The 23,364-nt window shown below is 35.3% G+C and overlaps 1 long non-coding RNA gene and 1 other non-coding gene across 2 annotated transcripts in view; both read right to left on the bottom strand.

Moving 5' to 3' along the window:
• Positions 1-23,364, bottom strand: part of LOC122227775 — a 151,915-nt gene that overhangs the window by 57,142 nt on the left and 71,409 nt on the right. The window lies entirely within an intron of this gene.
• LOC122203032 lies at positions 9,668-9,771 on the bottom strand. Its single transcript, XR_006195030.1, has one exon. It is a non-coding gene; the product is annotated as a small nucleolar RNA U13 (small nucleolar RNA).

Below are 23,364 nucleotides of genomic sequence, written 5' to 3'. Positions count from 1 at the left end.
GTCATGCATATATTATGCATAGATGTGTACATATATACTATATATATGAAATAATACCTATAGTATAATTATATTTATGTGTGTGTGTATGTGTGTGTGTATAAAATTATGTCCCCACAAGAACCACAATTTCCATAAAGGCGGGTATTTTTGTCTGTTTTGTTCATTGTTATATATCACTGTTATGTACCAGGGCTTGAAACAGTACCTGGCACAAAACAGCTGCTTACTAAATATATGTTGACTGAATGAATGCATTAATAATTTGGGGGAATGAAATATTTCCTAGGTTGTTGTTCCAAGAAGAGGCCAAAAGGGAAAAAAGCAAAGCAAAACAAAACAAAACAGAAAATCCCAGAGGAGGAAGTCACCAAATCCACATACAATTTGCTGGAAGCAGTAGGTTTGAGCTTTTGTTCCTTCCTCTTTCACATGCCCAGTGCATAGATTTCAGTCAGCAGTGGTTATGATCTGTGATTTTCCCCTCTTGGGATGGATGAGAACTCAAACAAGCCAGGAAATGTTTGCTCAGACATGAAAGCAAAGCGAAAAATCTAGGGCATGAATCATGTGGGACTGCAATTTTCCTAATGTTAAATATGATAACTATCATGATTTCTAAGTAGAGTTGAGAATACATATTTTTCTTTTACTCCAAAAATTTCTAAAAATGTGTTCCTATCTTTAAAAATCCTGAGTCCAGAGTTCAAGTGTTAAAGGAGGCAAAGTTAAGAGGCAGCAGAGGAGCGAAGAGCAGGGAGACTAGCAACATTAAAGTGGCCTTCTTACCTCTCCTTCAGCATGACTTTCCCCACAGTTTCTTTAAAATAACCAAGAAAACCCCCAAAGTGTTAAGGAAAAAGAAGCAAAGAATTTTAAAATTAGCTGAATAATATCTGAGATCCAAATAAACTGCTTAAAATATAAACACTCATGACCACTCATGCCAAACATGAACACACATGTGCACATGCTCACAAGCACACACACAAGTATATTCTGAGGGCCCTTCATGCCAACAGGTCACAAGGAACCACAGCCTTCAACCTCTCAGACTCTCCCAAATGTCAAGGCCTACTTTACACAGGAATTCATTCAATCTATTATGGACCCTATTTCAACCCATTTCTGCACAGATAGGACAGTAGAAATCGAAGTTACAAATGAATATGCTGGAGGTTTACCCAAAGCCAGAGGAAGTCACAACTATCATACAACAATAGTAGTGACAGTAGTAGTAGCAGTAGTAATAGTAATAACAAACAATAGGAAGAGGAGAGATAATAGCAATAATTATCCCTCTTGAGCATTAATGCAGATAAGTGGTTCTAATTCATCGTGTCACTTGAATCCTCACATTCCCTTAACGTAGATTATGGGACTCAAAATATTTATCTCATAAGAAACCATTGTCCAGTGTAGTTTTAAATCATGTGCTCTAACAATTTAGCAAATTAGAGGAATAAAAAATATATATAAAAAGAAATATATTTATTGCAATTACAATTTTTTTATTATTTTAATGAAGTAATACACCTTCCTTGTATATCAGTGAGAATAAGCTGTAAGAATATACAAGGACCTCACTGCAAATTGTTAGCAGTGAATTAGGAAAAAGGCTACAATGTCCCCAGACACATTTACCTACACAGTGTAGTCATCAATCAGTTCCTGATGAATGAATAAATGAGTGAACAAAAAACAAGTGAGTGAACAAACAAACCATGCAACCAGCACTCCTCTTTGAATTCTTAGTTCCCTGAAAAAACATAAGAGTCTTTATTCCTCTTGAGTAATTTCTCTTGCTGGATCTGTCTCTCTCCATATCCAGCAAACTCTCCAGTGTTTTCTGGATAGAAACAGACACTCCAGATTCCTCTGATGTTCAGAAATAGCCAGTCATCCCTTCCATTCTGTTCCCATTGCCACCAACCTCATTCAAATTCAAGTCCATATCACAAAGTCATCCACTTTCAGCCTACACTCCAATCCATCTTCCACATTACCCCAGATTAAGCTGCCTTTTATATCACTTTGCTTACATTATAACTCCTCAAATTGCTTTCAAATAGAGAGGAAAGCCTCTCTGTTCTGACATGCAAAACTTTCAACAATCTGACACCTACTCACATTTCCTCTTTTATCTCCTTCCACTTCTCAGCATATACTTTAAATCCAGGCACTCCTGACTGTCACAATTTCCCAAAACCTACTACACTTTCCTTCTGCTCATGTCTTTATTCATGCCATTCCTTTTACTCATAAATATCTTCACTCGGCTTCAGCTATGAAAATTTGATCCATTTTTCAGATTCTAGTTCTTATTTCCCTCCTTCAACATGTATTCCATGATTGACCTAGTCACAGAGACCCTCCATCCTGTTATCCTTAAAGAAAGATTCTGAGATCAAAAAGTACATCAATTTTGCATAACTGCAGAGTCAAATATGCAGTTCAATGTTTCACTAACTGTGCTTCAAAGTGTTTCATAATTCATAATTTGAAACCATAATTTGGTTTCAAAACAAAAACAAAAAAATACGTTTCTGGTCACATAGCTTTTTAATGCCCCATCACCCATTTAGCCCATCCCTCCACCCACCTCCTCTCCAGCAACCCCCAGTCTGTTCTCTGCATTTAAGAGTCTCCCATGGTTTGCCTCCCTCTGTTCTTATCCCATTCTTCCTTCTCTTCCCCTATGTTATCTGTTGTTTCTCAAATTCCACATATGAGTGAAATAATATACCTGTCTTTCTCTGACTGACCTATTTCGCTTAGCATAATACCCTTTAATTCCAACCACGTTGTTGAAATAGCAAGATTTCATTCTTTGTCATCACCGAGTAGTAAGTACTCCACTGTATATATATACCACATCTTCTTTATCCATTCATCAGTCAGTGGACATTTTGGGCTCTTTCCATAATTTGGCTATTGTCAATAGTGCTGATAGAAATCAGCAGCGCCTTCAAATCAGCATTTTTGTATCCTTTGGATAAATAACCTAGTAGTGCAATTGCTAGGTCATAGGCTAGTCCTATTTTTAATTTTTTGAGGAACATCTATACTGTTTTCCAAAGTGGCTGCACCAGTTTGCATTCCCACCAACAGTGCAAAAGGATTCCTCTTTCTCAACATCCTTGCCAACATCTGTTGTTTCCTAAGTTGTTAATTTTAGCCATTCTGACAGGTGCAAGGTAGTCTCTCATTGTGGTTTTGATTTGTATTTTCCTGATGATGAGTGATTTGAACATCTTTTCATGTGTCTGTCAGCCATCTGGATGTCTTCTTTGAAAAAGTGTCTATTCATGTCTTCTGCCCATTTCCTCACTGGATTTTTGTTTTTTCGGTCTTAAGTTTCACAAGTTCTTTACAGATTTTGGATACTAAGCCTTTATCCAATATGTCATTTGCAAATATCTTCTCCCATTCTGTTGGTTGCCTTTTAGTTTTGTTGATTGTTTCCTTAGCTGTGCAGAAGCTTTTTATCTTGATGCAATCCCAATAGTTCATTTTTGCTTTTATTTCCCTTGCCTCCGGAGACATGTCAATTAAGAAGTTGCTGCGGCCAAAATCAAAAAGATTGCTGCCTATTTTCTCCTGTGGGATTTTGATGGTTTCCTGTCTCACAGCTAGGTCTTTCATCCATTTTGAGCTTATTTTTGTGTATGGTGTAAGAAAGTGATATGGTTCATTCTTCTGCATGTCACTGTCCAGTTTTCCCCAAACATTTGCGGAAGAGACTCTTTTTTCCATTGGATACTCTTTCCTACTTTGTCAAAGATTAGTTGGCCAAATATTTGTGGGTCCATTTCTGGGTTCTCTATTCTATTCCATTGATCTATGTGTCTGTTTTGGTGCCAATACCATACTGTCTTAATGATTACAGCTTTGTAATACAGCTTAAAGTCCAGAATTATGATGCCTCCAACTTTGGTTTTCTTTGCTGTATGGGATCTTTTGTGGTTCCATAAAATTTTAGGATTATTTGTTCTAGCTCTGTGAAGAATTCTGGTGTTATTTTGATAGGTATTGCATTGAATATGTAGATTGTTTTCGGTAGTATTGACATTTTAACAATATTTGTTCTTCCAGTCCATGAGCATGGAATGTTTTTCCATTTCTTTTGGAGATTCACAGTGAATATTAGCATATCAAAGGCTCTGAGAATCCTGCAGTGATGAAATGTGATTAACTTGGTTTAACCCAGTATTTCCCACGTATATGTGACCAGATTCTCCAGATTTCACATATATCAATAAAATTTTCTTAGAATGTTCATTTTCCATGGAACATAGTCTAGGAAAACATTGATCTAATACAACTTTCTCAAGGCAAGAGATGATTAAATTAAGCTCCAGAAAAGTGAAGTAACTGAAAAGACCACAAGTGAGTTTGTAGAAGAGTCAGTAGCACATCCCCAAGTCTCATCTTCCAAACCAATGCTCCCTCACTATATTACTAGTATCAAATCATATTATAGCATGAAATTGTATGCTTTGGATTTTTATTCTGTACCTACTAAATGTCTTAGACATTGAAATCATTTGAGCAGTAATTTGCTTTGGGAGGAATATATTATAGGCACAAAATAAAGCCACATTTTAATCCAATAAAGAATCTCTGCACTCACACAAAAAGAAATTAATCAGGAAGCTGTATAGTCTCTATGGATTAGAATTCATATTACCAAGTTGAATTTATAGAAATCTAAAGTTCTGGGATACCCTATGGACAAGGTGGTTAAGAAAAATAAATTTAGTATATTATACAAGTAGGGACAAACAGAAAATAAATAAATATGTAAATCTCTTCCAGGATCCACTATACAGTATTTGTTCCCATATCAGAACAAATACAAAAAAACAAAAACAAAAGCAAAAGCATATTTTTGTCTAAAGAGATCTCAGCTGGACCTATCATTTGTAGCAGGTACTATTGATTGCCTATTCAGTACCTTCCTCTTTCATTTTTCCTTCCTGATTTGGTCAGAGTGCAAGCCATGTATTCAGGAAAGGTGAGTTCTTCCCCCATTTCCAAAAGATAATCCATGATTTGTCTATGCCAATACTGATCATTCTCACTGCATTTGTCAGTGGATGAATAGTGAGAATATAACCAATATTTAAGGAAAGTATACTGGGGTTTCTGGAGAAGACTTTTGCCCCTGGGGTGGGTTAGGACCACTTCTCATACCTTCCTATATTCCTGTAATGAGGAAGTGATGTCTGGAACCACTGAAACCATCTTGACACCATAATGAATAAGCCTAAGAATAAAAGCTAGTATGGTGAGGTTGGCAGAACAGGAGGTTCTCAGGAAAGGCAGGTGTTCTCCCTTCACACAGTGCTTCCTGTTTTTTCTTCTCTTTTCCTTACAATCCTCCAAACCATGCACCCTGAATCAATCTCTCCCTACCTTCTTTCTGTGTCTGCCTTCACTTCTAGAAACCAATAGTTTTCCAAACATCTTCATTGTCACCTCAATGCAAATGTTTAAACACTTAAGGTCACAAATTTGCTACATATACCAACATCCACCACTTCTCTAACCTCTTAGGCTGGAGTTCTTTCCCCTCTTCTCACATATCAGCGCCTTTTGGAAAGAGTATTTTAATGAAAGCAACAATGACAGATCTACAGTTTTACTGAAGGCCACCCTACTTCCATAAGACTCTTAGATCTCTTTTTATCACTGAATTGCTTAGTAGTACATGTATTAGTGTTCAAAAACTATTTTTTATTAATTTACAAAAAAGTAGGCTCAATTAATTTATTCCAAAGGAAAGAAAAAGGTCAGGAAAAGACAATAGGTTAACTGAAATGAGCTGCCTAAATAAAATGATAGAAATAAGTTCTATTGATGCAAGGGTATTTCAACAACGATTTCAGAACTGACATGTTGATAATACGAAGACCTTAGTTACAACATCTCATATTTGTTTAGTGCTTCATGAGTTACAAACAGCCTATATCTATTACCTCATCTGAGCATTCTCTATATGATATATCACTTTTAGGTATAACAAGTTCGTACAATGATATTGGTACACAATTTGAGAGACACCATATGATCAGAGTTCACTCACAAACACATATTTCAATTAAGTGGATTTGAAGCTTTGAAAACAAAAAAAGGAAAAAAAATGAAAATGAAAAATAAATTCTCCAGAATGGAGTCTAATATATTAGGCAGGCCAGATGTAGGACACTATACTTACTTCTGCATGTTGTATTTTAAAAGGGACATTGTCAAAATAATGTATCCAGACAACGGCAACCAAGATGATGTCTGGAAATTATCTTAAATGAAAAATGTAAGAACTGGAAATGTTTAGCCTATAAAACAAAAAATTTCAGAGAAGACATCATAGACATCTTTAAATTCAAGGGCTATCAAGAAAAAAGTGGCAAGTTTCTTCCCCTCATGGTTCTCACAGTAGAACTAGTGTCAATGAGCAGAAGTTAAAAAGGCAAAGTGATCAACATAAGAACATAGAGGATTTTCTAACATCCATCTCTTCCACTGTTCTCCAATCTTCCAGGCTATTCAACACAAAGATGAAATCTTCTAAAATCTAAATTTGTCTAGTAATAGACTGGACTACCTGCGAATTAGAAATACCTGAAGAGTTTCTGATACCCTTCCTCAGGAATTATGTAAGAGAGATTCTTATATTGGCAGGATGAGCCAAATAACTAACTTCCATAAACCCTTCCAACTTAAAGACTCAAGGATTGCATGTTCTGAGAGCAGCCCCACTCAATTTATTTGTGTAACCAACTTATCTTTCAAAGTAGTGAGGTAACGAAATATATAATTTGCAAAACATGTGGGTAAACAACTAAAATCTAACCTACAGGTATTGGCATTGATCAACCCTAGATGATCATCCCTAGAACCTAGAACAATACCAGGCACAGAGTAGGAGCTCAATAATATTTATGATTTAATGAATAATGTAACTATCTAAAAGTCAGGTAATTCTGACAGGTTTCCAAACATTTTCAACACAAGTTAGCTCTCTGAGCTTCAGTAACAACCTGATAAGGCAGGGTAGGCAGGTTAGTATGCCCATTTTATACATCTTATCTTATTGCCCTCCCTCAAGAATGCTCTTCAGTTAACATTATGTTTTTAGGTTTCATCAAAATTGTTAAAAGAAAAACCCATCACAAGAACATCTTGTGCAAAATCATGATTGAAACTATCACTGTCCATCATACCCATCATATAAGAAACAACATTATAAATTCCTTCTGCAATTAATGACAAGAAAGTTTGCCTTGCCATACTGGTTTGTCTGTTCTGCCCTCCCTCCCTTCCTCCTTTCCTTTTTTTTTTTTTTTTCCTTTTTTTTCTTTTCTAAATAAGATAATGGGGACTCTATAAACAAACATGGTTCTTTTTCCTCAGAAGTTGCCAGAAAGTTCAGTCAACCTTGTGGCTCTAACTTTGACGTCCCAAATTCCTAACATAAATCTTTCCAACATTATAACAAATCAGGACTTAGAAACTTTTTTGTTTTTAAAGCAATGGAATTTTTGGTTTGAAAATATTACTTGGAATTTTGATACATAAAACAGATAAAAGTACAGCTATTAAGAACAGAGCTTAGAGCCCTTCCAACTAAGCCTCCTTCAAAAACCCTCTACCCACAGGTGACCCTAGATCCCAATGGTCATCATTTGAAAACTACTGCTCTATAATATTTTAAATTATTTTAGCTGCCTTGTTTCATGCATTTTTATTATAAACCCTATGAAAATGTTTCAGTATTAGGCACATGAAAACTGTGTGTATTCCCATATATGCTTACACATGAGAAAATGGAAATGTTAGACATTAACAATAGGTAGCCAATGGGTGGAGCTGAGATTATAACCCAAAACTGACTTTAGACTCAAGCAATTCCTAGGTTTAAACCTCAGCTTTTCACTGTGTAAGGTTAAGAGTTATTTAATCCATCTTAGCTAAAATTTACACATATATAAAAATGGTTACAATAATATCTATCTTACAACCTTGTTTTGAGAATTAAATGAAATAAAGTGTATAAATAACTCTACACAATACCTGACTACATAATAGGTACTTATTATTATCTTCATTATTTTTTGACTCCTATCCCTTTGGTCCGGTCAATATGTTATGCCAATAGGAATTTTTTTAAAAGGCTGGGGAGGGACAGGGTAGGAGATACTAAGTCTGGAACCTGGAAGCCACAGGGATAACATAGATTACTGGAAAGCAAGTGCAGGATAAGACTGACCAAGAGAGAGTTATTAGCCTAGTATTCATTAATAATGTTGAGGGAAAAGTATAATTGTCAAATTTTGCTAACAAAAGAAACTAGGTCATCATAAAAGGCTGAAAATGAGGCAGACTTAGAGTAGTACTTAAAGATTTTGTCACCTACCCAATCACCATCAAACCCAATAGATAAGGGAAAGTTTTTACTTTCTTGAGCCTTGTTCTATCCCAGCCATTTTACTTTCAAGGAAACACATTAAATTGCTTGTATGTGAAGAATTAAAACTCAACAGAGCCATTGGGGAAAACATTGAAGAGCATTTGTTGGCCCAGCCCGGCAAAACTGTCCTCCAGATCCTCTATCAGACCCCTACAACAGGAAATCTTTTAAAGTAATGTTTTAGCTCTACCACTGACATCTACCTATAAACTAATATGATGTTTGGCATGGAAGATTGTTTATTTGGATGTGCGAAAGTTCTGGCTGTTAACTTGGAGAGAAAAGTTATTACTCTACCTCCCTTCAGAGACCATCCAAACACTTGTCTGACAGGGTGAATACCTATTACACACAAAAGTGGGGCTGAGCCAGACTTCCGCAAAACTAAGTAGGTGAACTTCTAACACTTTATTTCCACCTTTTTTGTCTGGGAGCCCCATCTAGCCTCAGATGTCCCAGTACTAAATCCAGGTACCTAGCTGAACTTTTTGCCAGGATTTTGCTATTATCTAATTGTCATCTGACACCCCTTTTCCCTTTCCCTTATCTTTTCAAGCAGGTTATAGCTGCTAAGTGTTCACAGGAACATTTAAATTTTAATTGGTATTTAAAGAATATTGCCAAAATTCTTCAGAACTTAAAGGAATAAAACCCAACTGACAGAATTTGAGGTTCCATGGTGGGTCTGAGGGAAATGTTTATAAGGTCACACAAGTTAATCACCCCATTGGTGACCATCTACTACCCTTATATTCAAGACTGACCTGGAAAGAAATAGTCATCTCCCTAGAGATACCTAGGAGAAGGAAATTATAATAAATAGATGACAGATAGATAGATAGACAGATGGATAGATACAGATATATAGATATATAGATATACATGTAATATATACTATATATTGATACTATAGATAGTAAATACTATGTGTGTTGTGTAAGTACATAGTATATTTAGGGTGGTGTATTTATTTACACATATATAGTATATATAGACATATATAGTACATACTATATATAATAGACAACATATATTGATAGCATATATAGTACATACACATATAGAGTATATACCATATGTATACTACATACATATATATGATTGATAAATTAGAGTATACATATATATATATAAATTAATGCACCCCAAGCCTCCTAAGTTTTTTTTTTCTTTTTTTCTTCTTTTTCTTCTTCATGATAGACATATAATGTGCCAAGGTTGTAGCAAGGTTTGAGGGAGACACATGTCACAAAACAGCATGAACATCCAATCATCATGCTTATGAACTACAAATGAATCCAAGCCCTGTGAGTTTTTTAAAAATATTTATGAAGCTTATTTTGCAGGTCACACAATCCTTACAAATGTTTCCATAATTGTATCTTGGCTGGCTGCAGAGTCACTCAGCATTATTAATTAAGAATGTTTTTGGACTAACAGCTCATTTCCAATAAGAATCTTCCACAGTAATGTAGTTAGGCAGCCAGGTGACCTCCAGAAAGCAGGTTCTTAAATTCCCATGAATATAGTTCATGAGGCTGAGCTGCCAGAAACAGCAAGTCACACATTCCATGACCTCCATCCACCCTTTTCTTTATCCTGAAGAGTATAGGATACTTCACAAGGTACATACACAGGCTAAATACCCAAGGGATGATTGCAACATTGACAAGTTCAAATCATTTAAATCCGGAAAAGGAGTTGCCTTGGTATAGAAAGATATGGGATCATACGGAGAATTGGGAAGAATTAAATTAAAAAAACAGAATATGAAGAGGAAAGTAAACCAGGCATTTAGAAGACTAGGGGGGAAAAAGGTGGAATTCAAATACTTCATGTATAACTATTATAACAAGATGACAGAGGGTATTTTTTAAAAGCCTTAAAGTGGAGACACTCAGGCCAAAACATCTGTGGAATTGAAAAAAAGAAAAGAAAAAGAAAAGCCCTTATGATTGCCAACATCTCCATTCTGCTTCCCTCCCTGTTCAGCACCAGCAATGAGCAATACATTAAAAAGGTGTTTAGACTGTCAGTAAATGTGATTGATTTTTTTTCTATTCTGCTAAAAGCCTGCTACATGGTGGAACAAAAAGCAAATGCTTTCCTCATATCCAGGTCTGGGTGGAACTTTTACATTATTTTAACACCCATCAAGGGATAGCTTTGTCTCTCCATGGAGACAGGGAAAGCAATCCATGTCCACAAAAAGCTTTTTGGCCTTCCATTGTCCCCCTTTCCCTCCCGAACCCAATGGAATTTCACTCACGACTAGAAAACCTCACAATGGAAAATTAATACAAATGGTCTATCTATTTACTGGACCAAAATGGGATGAAGAAACATGAAAGCCTGGATTATCTTAGAACTGAGCTCTGTAGGATGGGAACAAAGCTGGGTGGAACTAATCAGTTCAGAATAAATGGGGCTGCACTTAGTGTTCTATTTTTCCATCCATCAAACTGACAGTCAGAATCACCAAGATAGAAATGATCATTCATTACTGAACTAGGAAAAGAAAGGCAGACATTGGAACCACATGCCAAAATTGAGGATCAGGTGTCTTTTAATTTAATGTGGACTGCAGATGGTAAAGTGATTATTATTAACTAGTTATATAATTGCTTACTTAGGGTTAAAGGTCACACCTCCACCTGTAACTTTGCCAGGAACAGAACTGTCAGAAAATGCAATTTCTTATAGAAAAGACAAAAGAGCCAGATGTAATTATAAATAGTTTTATAATGTAAATTCTATACTCAGATTTTACACTATGCAACTCTGTATTATCCTGCAAATCCACTAAATAACTGATAAGTTTCTGAAGGACTTAAGTCCAATATAAAAGATCTGTAACTAAATCTAAGCAACATCTCTCAAGGGCTTTTATAAACATCATAGTCATTATTTCCAGTTCACACGGTACAATTCATGGTTATGGTAATATTTTACTGTTTTTCTGAGTCCCTGTAAAGTCAAACTGCATGGGATAAAAAGTAAGGAAGGAGTTGTATTGGCTTGCTGTAATTCAATTTATTACTTTACTGTTAGAATGGAAATTGAATATAAGGAAGCTCTTACCTGGAGATTTTCTGGGGCAGGGAAAGTTTATGGTAGTGGTACCTTTTATATGAATATTCTGTGTTTTTTGAGACTGAAGAACATCTGGAAAAAATGTGACTTATGGGAGGAAAAACTCTGCAAGGGATATGCATGCCCTATGATCTAAGTGATTATTAGGATCTAGGTTTATTTCCAAGATGTATGACTAGAATTTGTTCTATTAGAGGCTATTGTTGCTCTTCTCTATACTGTGTATTATATAGATAGAACTTGGTCAAGACTCCTGCTACCTCAGGATTTTGGGGGGAGGAAGAAAAAAGAAAATTATTAACCATCAGGTCTGGAGCAGTTTAATAACTGAAGAAATAAAAAGTACCCAAAGGGTGAAGAAAAAAGTTTGTTCTATCTATTCTCCAATTAATAAGAAATAGATATTTTACTATCTATGTTGGGAAAAAAGGTAGAAGCCAAGATTATTACTGTTCATATTCTTGGAATAATTAAGCTTTTATTAATTTTAACCAGCCAACATAATAGTGTGTTCCCCATGCTGAACTTGGTAAGGCAGTAAAACACTTTCCTCACCAAACCCAGGCCGAGGTAACTTTCTTCCTAACTTCTGTAATATCTACCATACTACAACTGTCATTTGGCACATATAAAGGCCACCATCTCTGTCCGACTCACCTGTACAAAGAAAGCACAAGACACATCAGTGAGACTGCCACCTCCAAAGTTTCAGAAGGGAAAAGGAAAACACACGTTTCCTCTGCTCTTGAATGCCTGAAAATCTCAAGGGAAATGTTAAAAGCCTCACTCCCACTGGGATGCTGAGAGCAGAGCACAAGGCTACCGTGCTATGTCTAATTTTCCTCTTCCTGTCCAAATGCTCCTTCACCTCTGCCAATTCAATAGGTCTTTTATCCAGTCTGGAAATAGGCTGAGAATCCAGTTTATTCTGTTGGCATCTCCTGCTCAAATAGTCTCATTCTTGCTCCATATGGGATCTTCTTAAGTTAGAAGCTACAAATTTGGCATGTGCTGTTTATAACACTAAAGTAATAAATAACCAAGCTATAACTGCCAAATGGGGTACAACTGACCACTAAACTAGGAAGATGAAAACAGCTCATTAATCAAACTTCACATTTTATCACACCACAGATAATTGTATATTGACTGTCAACTTCAATGCCTTGAACACGGTAAAAGCCCAAGAAAGGCCTGTGATTTATAATTAATGAAACTATTTTAGACATTTTTATTTTAAAGTTCATACTAGAGAGTTGTGATATCAATCTTTCCCAACAAAATACTGCTAACATCAGCAGTACATGGAAAGTTTCCACAGCAAGGGAAGCTGTCTTTTAAAGACTTGTATTTTATTTAAACAGTGTGTATATACCCCAGTTTGACTTTTATGATAACCAGAAATCTCGGTAGCCCAAAGTAGATATTCTATTGAGCAACCTAGCTTAGTATATTCTGTTTCCAAGTGAATCTCCATGTATCCATCTCTGTATGCAGAAACAGTCAAGCCTCCTAAGGTCTGAAGGGGAAATTCTCTCCCTCTATCAGTGCCACATCAAGACAAGCAATCTTTTGGTACCTTTAGCATATCTGTTTCCAGTGCTCTAACCCCACATTCTTATTCCCCATAATCTAACAGAGACAGTGTATAACTATTTGATCGGTTCTTCATATAGGCAGAAGAATACTCACTGGCCGCCAAAAGATACAAATCAGCTTGTCCTTTATAAATATAAAAATGATTGAAACCAACAGTGCTTTTATGGCTAGCCAAAGAAAAATACCTGTCAAAGAGAAATCTATTTCTATAGAACCTGGGTCAACTTTCTAAGTCTAAATGCATCTCAGTAATATAAAATTCTTTTCTACATCCATAGAAATTGATATTCATTACTCACCAAAAGCCAATAGATAACATGTGGTAAATGCATGAAAGAAACCAATGATTTCTTGCCAGCCACATGGTAGACACTCATAAATACTTTTTTATTAGTGGATTGTTATACTTTAAGCATTTCTTCCATGAAGTGATATATGCTATAGATTATTTTTTTTTCTTTTAAGTTATGTAAGACCCATGAACCAGAAAATTTTGGTACACCCTAAAGATGTTTGCAGAGAGGAAAAATTTTTTTCTGTTATTTACAAACATTTTCTGATTTAATCATAAGCAGCATGGTTTGAGGCTCAGAACCAGTATGAAGCATCCAAATTTATTATGCTTTATCATCTTGGGTGATTATTTTGTTCTCACAGGCCCTTCTTGTAGCCTACAGACAAGAAGAACTAACTAACTAACTAAGTAACTAAATAAATAAATAAATATGTACCAATCTTTGTTATTTTTATCTTTAATTAGACCCAAAAATATGCATAACAAATGAAGGATTTTTATGGGGAAAAAACCACCAATATTCTGAGTGACTTAGAATGATAAACAGAACACATTTCTTCATTTTCTAGACAGAAAACAATGTCTCTCACATATGCATAACTACTTGCCAGAGATGTATGAAGATGCTATTGTATTTAATAAAATAATAAAATAGTTGCTAAAGAGCTTTACTACAGTCATAATAACTGTTTTCCACTATGGATTTTTTTAAAATAACAAAGAGTAAAAGTGTATGTGTGTATGCATGTGTCCAGCAGGGAATTCAAAAAATGGTCCTCGCACTCAAAAAGATTCAAATCATTGCTATGTGATTTGTGGCATAACTTCTGGGGGCACAACTTCTGTTGTGTACAATGATACCATGTATGGTGTCAACTATCTGCATCATGATTAACAACTAGCACATGAATAAGACAGTCAACAGAATATGAAAAAGCTTCAACCTGAGCAAATATCAAAACATATATTTACATTCATAAGAGTGCTGCTCTCTTTTTAGTATTGCATAAATTGTAAGATGCTAGAATAGAATCGTAAAGGAGACTGACACAATCTCTTCCACTCGACATTTTAAGAGATTTAATAAGAGAAGAAATGAGAGGCTAGGTTAGGTGGAGCACTGGACGGTCATGCCTGGTGATTTTAAATGTGCTAAAGGGTGTTTTAAAGTCACCAACAAAGGTCAATGAAAACACATCGATCATTCCTTATTCTTAATGGACTATTAGTTTCATACTGAATTCAGAAACTTTATTAAACTGTATCCGAATTTCAAGTAAGGATTTTAATGAGATTTCTGGGGGGAAAAAAATGAAGTGTTATGTTCACTCGAGTAGTTCCAGAATGCAGAAAATATTGGCAAAGCAATTCTAAGGGCTTCTTGCCACTGAGTATTCAAAGGAAGAAGAGCCATCAGAGACGTTCTGAAGAGACGGTTCAATTTTGATGAAGTAAAATTTATTTCAGGGACAGCAAATTCTCATGGGGAAGAGTCTGTAGTAGTTAAAAAGCAGTAACAAAACAAAATGAAAAATGGATTCTCCTTATGCACTCCTTATACCTTGTGCACATAGAAAGATCTACAAATGCTGGCATGTGGAAAAGGTATTAGACCCAGAAGAAAATGCCCCAGGTTTTCCTATTTGAATCCATATCTTTCACTCCATCAATCCTTTCTCATTTACAAAGGCCCCAGAAAAGCCCATCATTCAGCATGTACTATAGTTAATACTACCCTCCAAACTCAGTCTCTTACTCTTATTATAGTGAGGTCTGAGCCCAGCCCTCTGTGGTTAGAGACAGAAGCCATCATGTTAAAAAAAGAGATTAGTATCCACTGGTTAATTTTCATTCCTGTAGTAACTAGGAACTGTCTTTTGCTGTAAACTAGGCTTGTTATTATATACACATAAAAAGCATTCTTAGCCCCAACTTAATACTGTGATCAGTTTTAAGGGAACAGAACGTAAAATGCATATAGCTAAACAATATGTAAAATAAGGCTGAGAAAAAAATTAAGTACATAATCAACAATCTTCCGTTGTTGCCATTTATCCCTACATGAAGATCAAAAAACACAAGTTTTATAGTTCTTTGCCATATGTCTTTTGTAGACAGACTCTTGCAGCTATAATCCTTGCCATTATTTTGACTTCATCACTTAACAGTGTCTGGCATGTTGAATGAGTGAATATTTTCATCCATCTGCTTGAACTGAATTCAAGCCCTGTCCTAAAGATAAACTTGAAAACTATATGAATGATATCCACTACTTATTACCATGTATTTTTAGTAAAAAGCCAGTCACCATCAAATCAACCTTTGCACCATATTGCTTCTTTCCTAGATTTCTCATCTAATATACATTATAACATGATAGTGTTTGCACCTTGAAACAGGAAGAATAATCTCTTTTTCAACTACCCAGTCTCCATCATAAGCAAAATTGGGGAAAAACAAAAATGAGTTGCCTTTCTAACTTTTATTTTGACATTTCTTTGATGTGAAATTGGGATTGAATATCCTCAGCCACCCAGGAAGTGAAATCAAGTTTGTTATTGAACTAAGGAGTGTTCCATGGTTTTCTTATGTCTATGACAGGGCCCTGCTGCAGTTAAACTTCTGCTAATGCACATTAACCAATGGTTTAACTGGTTGCTTGCATCATAACCAAGGTTTATTATTTTTGGCCTTAGTTAAAAAGAAGGAAAAAACCTTAGAATGTATAATCTGGGAAGGTTCATGTTATTTGAAGATTGGTGGGGCGCCTGGGTGGCTCAGTCGGTTAAGCGGCCGACTTCGGCTCAGGTCATGATCTCACGGCTCGTGAGTTCGAGCCCCGCGTTGGGCTCTGTGCTGACAGCTCAGAGCCTGGAGCCTGTTTCAGATTCTGTGTCTCCCTCTCTCTCTCTGACCCTCCCCTGTTCATGCTCTGTCTCTCTCTGTCTCAAAAGTAAATAAACGTTAAAAAAAAAAAAAAATTGAAGATTGGAGGCCAGGATACAAGAGTAACTTGATAATGAAAATAAAGTTTAAACAAATGAATTTATGCACATGTGAACCCAAAAAGTGGGAAAAAGTACAGAATAAACACACACTCATTATAAAATGCCTATGCATGTGACAGTGAGCATGAGGGAGAGGGAGTGGTGGAAATGCTAAAAGTACATGTTGCTACTTAAAGTAAATAGTGTTTATGACCCTATTCATAAGCCTTTAAAGACAGTTGTTAGCACTGGGCACCAAGTCAGGACCTGGCAGTAGAATAACTCTAACAGTCAATAAAAAACACAGTGAGAACAGGATATTAATTTATGCCTCCTGAGGATTACTGTATTCACAAATGATCATTTCAGCACAGCAATTTTTGGCCACCTTTCAGGAATGAAAGCACCATGAGACTAGTCTGAAACAGGAATAAAGGCAATATGCCACCTTGCAGGTAACAAACATGGAGCCCTTTCTTGGGAAAGCAAAAGGACCCTGAAAAAAACAGATTTTCTAAGAGTGTACAAAAGCAGTGTGAAAATGGAAGAGGAACTACAAGTTTTAGAGTGTCACATAAAATACATAAACCAAACAGCCCCAAAAGAACAAAATGGATGAGAAAATTTTACTCACTCATAAATCAGGAAAATCATAAACTCTTTCCTGTCTTCTTTAGAGTCCCTGGAGGTGAAAGGGAGGTCAAGAACCACAAATTTTTACATTTCCTTGCAGTGTATTTACTTCTGTGTGGATTCTACCAGGTATAATCCTAAGAACTCATAAAACCCAGGGCTAGTTACTGAAAAGGTAAAAATAGCAAACGTTTCTGATACCATTTGGGATTGCAAAACACAGAACTGCTACTACCTAATGTCTTTGAAAGTTAACAGCAGATCACCTGCAAGCATCACCTAAGCCCTAAAATGAGAGATTGCCCAGTCCACTGATGAGCACAAACTAAATTCCACCTTCTTCCCAACACTGGGCTGAGCACTATGAGAACTAGAGAAGCAACTACATGCATTCTTTGTGGTCTCTGTCCTCAAACAGCTTTACAGTAGCTGGAAATATACAATTAACACATGAAAAATAATTGGTTACAAAGCAAAATAGTGAATGATTAAGTCTCAGAAGAACTGGTGCAGAAGAAGGATATGAAATTCCACAGGAAGCTGATTAAGGCCTGGGACTAGGGAAAATTTTGTTGAAGTAAAGATAAAAATAATAGCTACAACTTATTAAGCATTTATTAGATGCCAGGCCCTATTCTGAGCACCACATTTGTATTATTTCATTTAATCCTCGCAGCACTCACAAGGACAGTTATCCTATTCTGTACATGAAGAAACTGAGATACATAGAGGTTACATACTGAATTGTCACAAATCATTTAAGTTGAATCTGTTTTGGAATATCCTCTATTCATCTATTTGTCTATGCTTGTGCCAGTGTCACACTAATGTAATTATTATAATGTTGTTCAAGCTTATATACCTAAAAAGCATAAAAACCAGGATCCAGAAAAAGATAGGCTCTAGAATCTCCTCTCTGAATCAGTTTATTATTTGGAATTTGAGGAAAGGAAGAATATGAAAAGATAAAGGAAAAAAGAGAAGGCCTTATAAGCAGATACTGTTTCTGTCAAGAAATCCTAGGATTGATCAGCCCTGCCTCCTTTTCTTCTATAGCTATCACTTGTAACTTTTGACCAATTTCTTCCTACTTTGGCCATCTGAGGAATACAAAATTGTCAGTTTTAGCACTAATTTTAGTTTTCAGAATTTTTTTAGCTGCTAATAAGCACAAAATCAGATTTAAAAAACAAAAAACAAAACAAAACAATACAAAAAACCTTTCCTGGTCTTCTTTCCTTTTGTCTTATTTAGACCCTGAAGGGAAAGACCAAGAATGTTAAGATCCCTTTGAATCCACAAAAGGAAGACTACTCCTCTTACACAAAAGTTCCTTAAAATCTTTCTAAGGGCTTTGAACTTTCGAGATTGAGGTGTGATTGGTGGATCAGGTAGGAATGTGGCTATAGCACTGGGCCTAGTGGAATACATTTTCAGTTTCTTAGGTCACCCTTTGCATTTGCAATCCCTGTTCCTTGCAGCTATGCTCTGAATTAGCATTGAGGCCAGCAGAAGAGCAAAGATTTGAGATGAAGATCAGAGGAAGCAGAACTGGAGGGGGGAAAAGAGGAAGAAAGATCCATGCCCTTTTCTCTTGTAGTTATCGAGTCTTGACACTTGCAGTCTTAACCTAGACAACTGCAGTTACGGTAAACATAACGAATATCTGAATAAGGAAGAAGAGCCTGGCAAATAACATATTCATTACAGTGGATAGCAAAGAGAAGGGAAAAAAGGAAAGATGACCATGGGGAGCAATGGACAGAATAAAACCACAAAAAATAATACATATATTTAACAAAAATGGCAAATATGAGAAAGTTAATGACCACAAATGCAGCCAACAAACTAAAGCGGACAATTCACACCCAAAGAGGTAGAGTTACTTGAAAATAAATATACATTTTTTCAAAAGAATAAATAAAATGTTTCTGGTTAAACATAGTGAATTAAACACATAATTTTAGCTTTCCTCCATCTCTTTAAAAAATATTCCTCTAAAAAATTCTTCTAAAAAATAAAAATTTCATTTTTTAAAAAGATATAAACCCACAAGAATAAGAAAAAAAGAAGAGGAGAGCACAGCAAATGATCCACATTAAGATTTTTGGAAGCTGGAAAACAGATAAAGCATGAACACTGAAAACATACTGAATGAGGCAGGAAGCTAACCACCCACAAGTGGTAGGCTGGGAGTGGGGGTAATAATGAAGCAGAGTCACACCATGGAGCCCCAGAGAGAATCAGGAACTGGATGCACCATGTGTATCTAAACATGGGAAAGCAGTGGTAAAGGAATCAATAACATATATATATATATATATATTACATAATATATGTCATATATATTATATAATATATATTTATATCTTTATATATAATATATATATTTACAGAAAGAAAGAGAAAGAAAGAAAGGAAGAAAGAAAGAAAGAAAGGGAAAGAAAGAAAGAAAGAAAGAAAGAAAGAAAGAAAGAAAGAAAAAGAAAGATAGGTTGATATGGAGCTGGAAAGCTAGGAGACAGTCTCTACTTCCACACAGAAGTCGAAGACTGATTTTATAAGCAGATTGAAACTGAAAAACTTTAGTATAGACTCAGAGACATCCAGCATACATAAAGGCAGCAGTTCCATACTGAAAATAGGTTAAGTAAAAAACTACTATTCCCAGGTTCTTGCTTAAACCATTAAAAACTAGGTTATACTTCTAGGGCAGGAAATTAGACAATTCTTCTTTGGAATAACAAACCACTCCAAAGGAAATGCCTAAGTTCCTCTTAATATTAATAATCAAAGAAAAAGTATTTGCAAAAAATGACCAGCCTCTTTCTTGCCTGGTAATTCTATAATGAAGCACATTTTGACAAGCCCACTCCATATCTATGGAAACTTTTAGTGTCTTTCAGTAAAATATCAATGAACAGCCAAATATCATGTGACACTGAATAAAATTTATCAAATGAAACACCAACAAAAACAAAAGGGAAAAAAAAGAAATACAGTAAAACCTTAGTTTGCATGCATAATTCATTCCACAAACATGCTTGTATTCCAAAGCACTTGTATATCAAAGCGAATTTCCCCATAAGAAATAATGGAAACTGAGATGATTCGTTGCACAACCCAGAAATATTCATATAAAAATGATTATAATACTGTAATATAATACAAAATAATAAAGAAAATACATAATATAAAGAAAACTAAACAAATGAACCTGCACTTACCTTTGAAAACCTTTGTGGCTGGAGTGAGGAAGACAAGAGAGGAGGGTTTTTGTGTAGGATGACTTTCACTATCACTAACAGGATCACTGCTATGTATTGGCTCAATGGAATCTTTTTCTGCATGGGGGCCATTGTATATGTTCACAGGGATGCTGACTACCTTACAGTATTAATAAACTCTTGTCATATACTGTATTTAATGTAACTGGCAATAAGGCAGCAAAGGAAAGGGTTTATATCTACAGGCAGCCTGACCTAGAATGAAGCAAAGCATTCCTAAGTTCACTCTTATATGGAAAAGCAAAGGACTGTTCATAGGTGCTTTGAAGTGAAAAAAAATACACTAGTGCCAGTTGTGGGCACCTTCCAACAGTCTGAAAAATCACTGATTTCTGCCAAATACCACAGTCTGAGACTCAGCATCCAAGCATGGGAAACAATCACGCCCAATCTTGCAGAAGAGAGAGACAGAGAGAACCATTGGCTCAGTTGTGATCATGCGATGTTCAGCATCAAGCACTACTCATATTTCAAGACATCACTCATTTATCAAGGTAAAATTTATTAGAAATGTTTGCTCGTCTTGCAGAACACTCTCAGAACAAGTTACTCGCAATCCAAGGTTTTACTGTATATGAAAAACAGACAATATAGAGGGCAGGAGACTTAAAAAAATATTCTATGGTTAACTTCCTCAGATATATAAGAAAAAATATTGCATATATGAAATAAGAATAAAATGTTATAACAAGAAACTTTCAGAGAATTTTTTAAAAGACCTCTTTCAAACATCATAGAAACAGGATTTTAGAAGGGTTAGAAGATAAAGTTAGGAACTCTCCCCCAAAAAAGAAGAAAAATACAAATTTTATCTAAGGGATCAGACCAGATGGTCCAGAAAAAAAGAGAACAGAGAGAGTGGAGATAAGGTGGTTGTCAAAGAAATAATATAAGAAACTTTCTCAAAAGGACATTAGTTTTCACATGGAATGAACCCACTTTGTATACAACACAATGACTAAAAATAGGTTCATAGAAAATATATCAAACTTGGTCTCTGAGTACTATGGATTAAGAAAAGTACTAAAAGCTTGGGAAGAGAAAAACAGATATCATATTTAAAAAATCAGAAATAATAATGGTTTCCAACTTCCTACTTCAAGACTAAAAACTTGAAAAACTTAAATTAGTACTTCAAACTAAGAGGGAAATTATTTCAAATCTAGAATTCTACATCTGAATGTAAGCCTAGAATTTATTTCCAGACATATATTTTTTTCAAAAATTTTACTTTGCACCTGCCCTCTGAGGCTACTGGGTTATGTAATTCAGCAAAACAAAAAAGGAAACAAATAAACAAAAAAGGAATACATGGGATCCAAGAAGTAAGAAAATCAACACAGAAGTCCTGGGAAGACAGTTTGTGTAACAATGCTAGAAGGCAATCAAACCCAGATTGGAACAGGTGGATCTAGGAGGAATATCTCCAAGAAATACAGATTCTTGATCTGTTACTAAGTATCTGAATTACTAAGAGTTCAGGAATAAACTTGGATAATGATGAATTCAGTGAGGAATTCAAGACAAGAAGTAAAAAAATAACACCCCCCCCCCAAAAAAAAGCATGTATGGAGAAAACAAAAAAATGTTAAATGAAGGAAACATACACACTACATGATTCAGGAATGAATAATCTTTATATACTCTTAGTAAACACTAAATTTTGTGTTATTGAAAGGAATAGGAAAGCGGAACCTTCACCTTTTTCATGTTCCATAGAAGAGAGACTACAAAGAATATGTAAAATTAAGAGACAGCAATATAAACATGTTATTTAGAAACACAGAAGTAAATAATAGAAACATCTAGAATATTGGAAAATAGTTGCCACTAGGAAAAAGGAACCAGAAGTGGAGAGGGGTGTAATAGAAGGCTACTGATCTTTATGATAAGCCTTATAGAATTATTTCACTTTTAAAATTATTCATTTGATCCATTATTTCATATGTGTTTGATAAAAATTAATTTAAAATATAAAAACAAAGGCAAGATTAGCATTCATGAAACAGGACAGAGAATTAGGCACAAATAGATTATAAAAAATGTAATCATGAAATAAAAAGTCAATATATGGGTGAATTAGTAGACTAAGTATAACTGCAAAGAGATTTAGGGTATTGAAAAATAAAATAAAGAAATTTCCCAGGATGCAGCACCGAGATTTGAAGAAGGAAAAAGGTGAAAGTGAATATATATGAAGGGTAGAAGGAAAAGTTCCAACATACATCCAAAAGGAGTTCCAGAAATATAAAAAATAGAGAACGGAAGAGAAGCAGCACATCAACAGCACCAAGAGAGTTTATAACTACAAACTGCAGATCTACTGTATCAGAAAATCCATTGTTGGAACCAAAGCATCTACATCATTCTACAGTTTTACAGATAATTCTAGTGAGCAATAAAGATTAAGAAATACTGCTTGAAATCATGTTGAACAATCCACCTAATTAATTCCCCCTGGACCTTAATTAGTGAAAGAACACTGGACTAGGAGTTAAGAATATCAGATTGGAATCCCACCCTGGACCACAAATGAGCCATATGACCTTGAACAAGTCCCTGTTAATCTTCTGGGAACTTTAGTTTCCTCACAGTAAAGTGTAGGAACCAACACACCTCCAATCTCACAAGCTTGGGATGATTAAATACTCACATGTAATGACACAGGCAATGGGTTAAATGCTTAATGCACAGTCTTCTTGAAACTTCACAACAGTTTTATGACATAGAACTATATTATCAGCCTCATTTTATAAATGAAGTAGAGAGGCCTAATGCTTTCAAGAACTTGCATGTGAAAGTTACTAGTGTTAAGTTACCTGAATTTATTTCTCCAGTAATTCACTCTTGTATATTAGGGCCTATACAGAATAAGGAATTTAATTATCTTAATAATTTCCTCCATTCTAGAAAATTACAGTAACCCTGTTACAAAAATTAGTTCAGTAAGCTCACATTTTCTAAGGAAAATTATTATTAGCCTGAAGAAATCAATCT

This window comes from Panthera leo, chromosome A1, assembly GCF_018350215.1.
Source record: "Panthera leo isolate Ple1 chromosome A1, P.leo_Ple1_pat1.1, whole genome shotgun sequence".
In the NCBI taxonomy this organism is placed as follows: domain Eukaryota; kingdom Metazoa; phylum Chordata; class Mammalia; order Carnivora; family Felidae; genus Panthera; species Panthera leo.
Note: the sequence above shows the minus strand (reverse complement) of the source record. Positions and strands in the feature narration are given on the sequence as shown.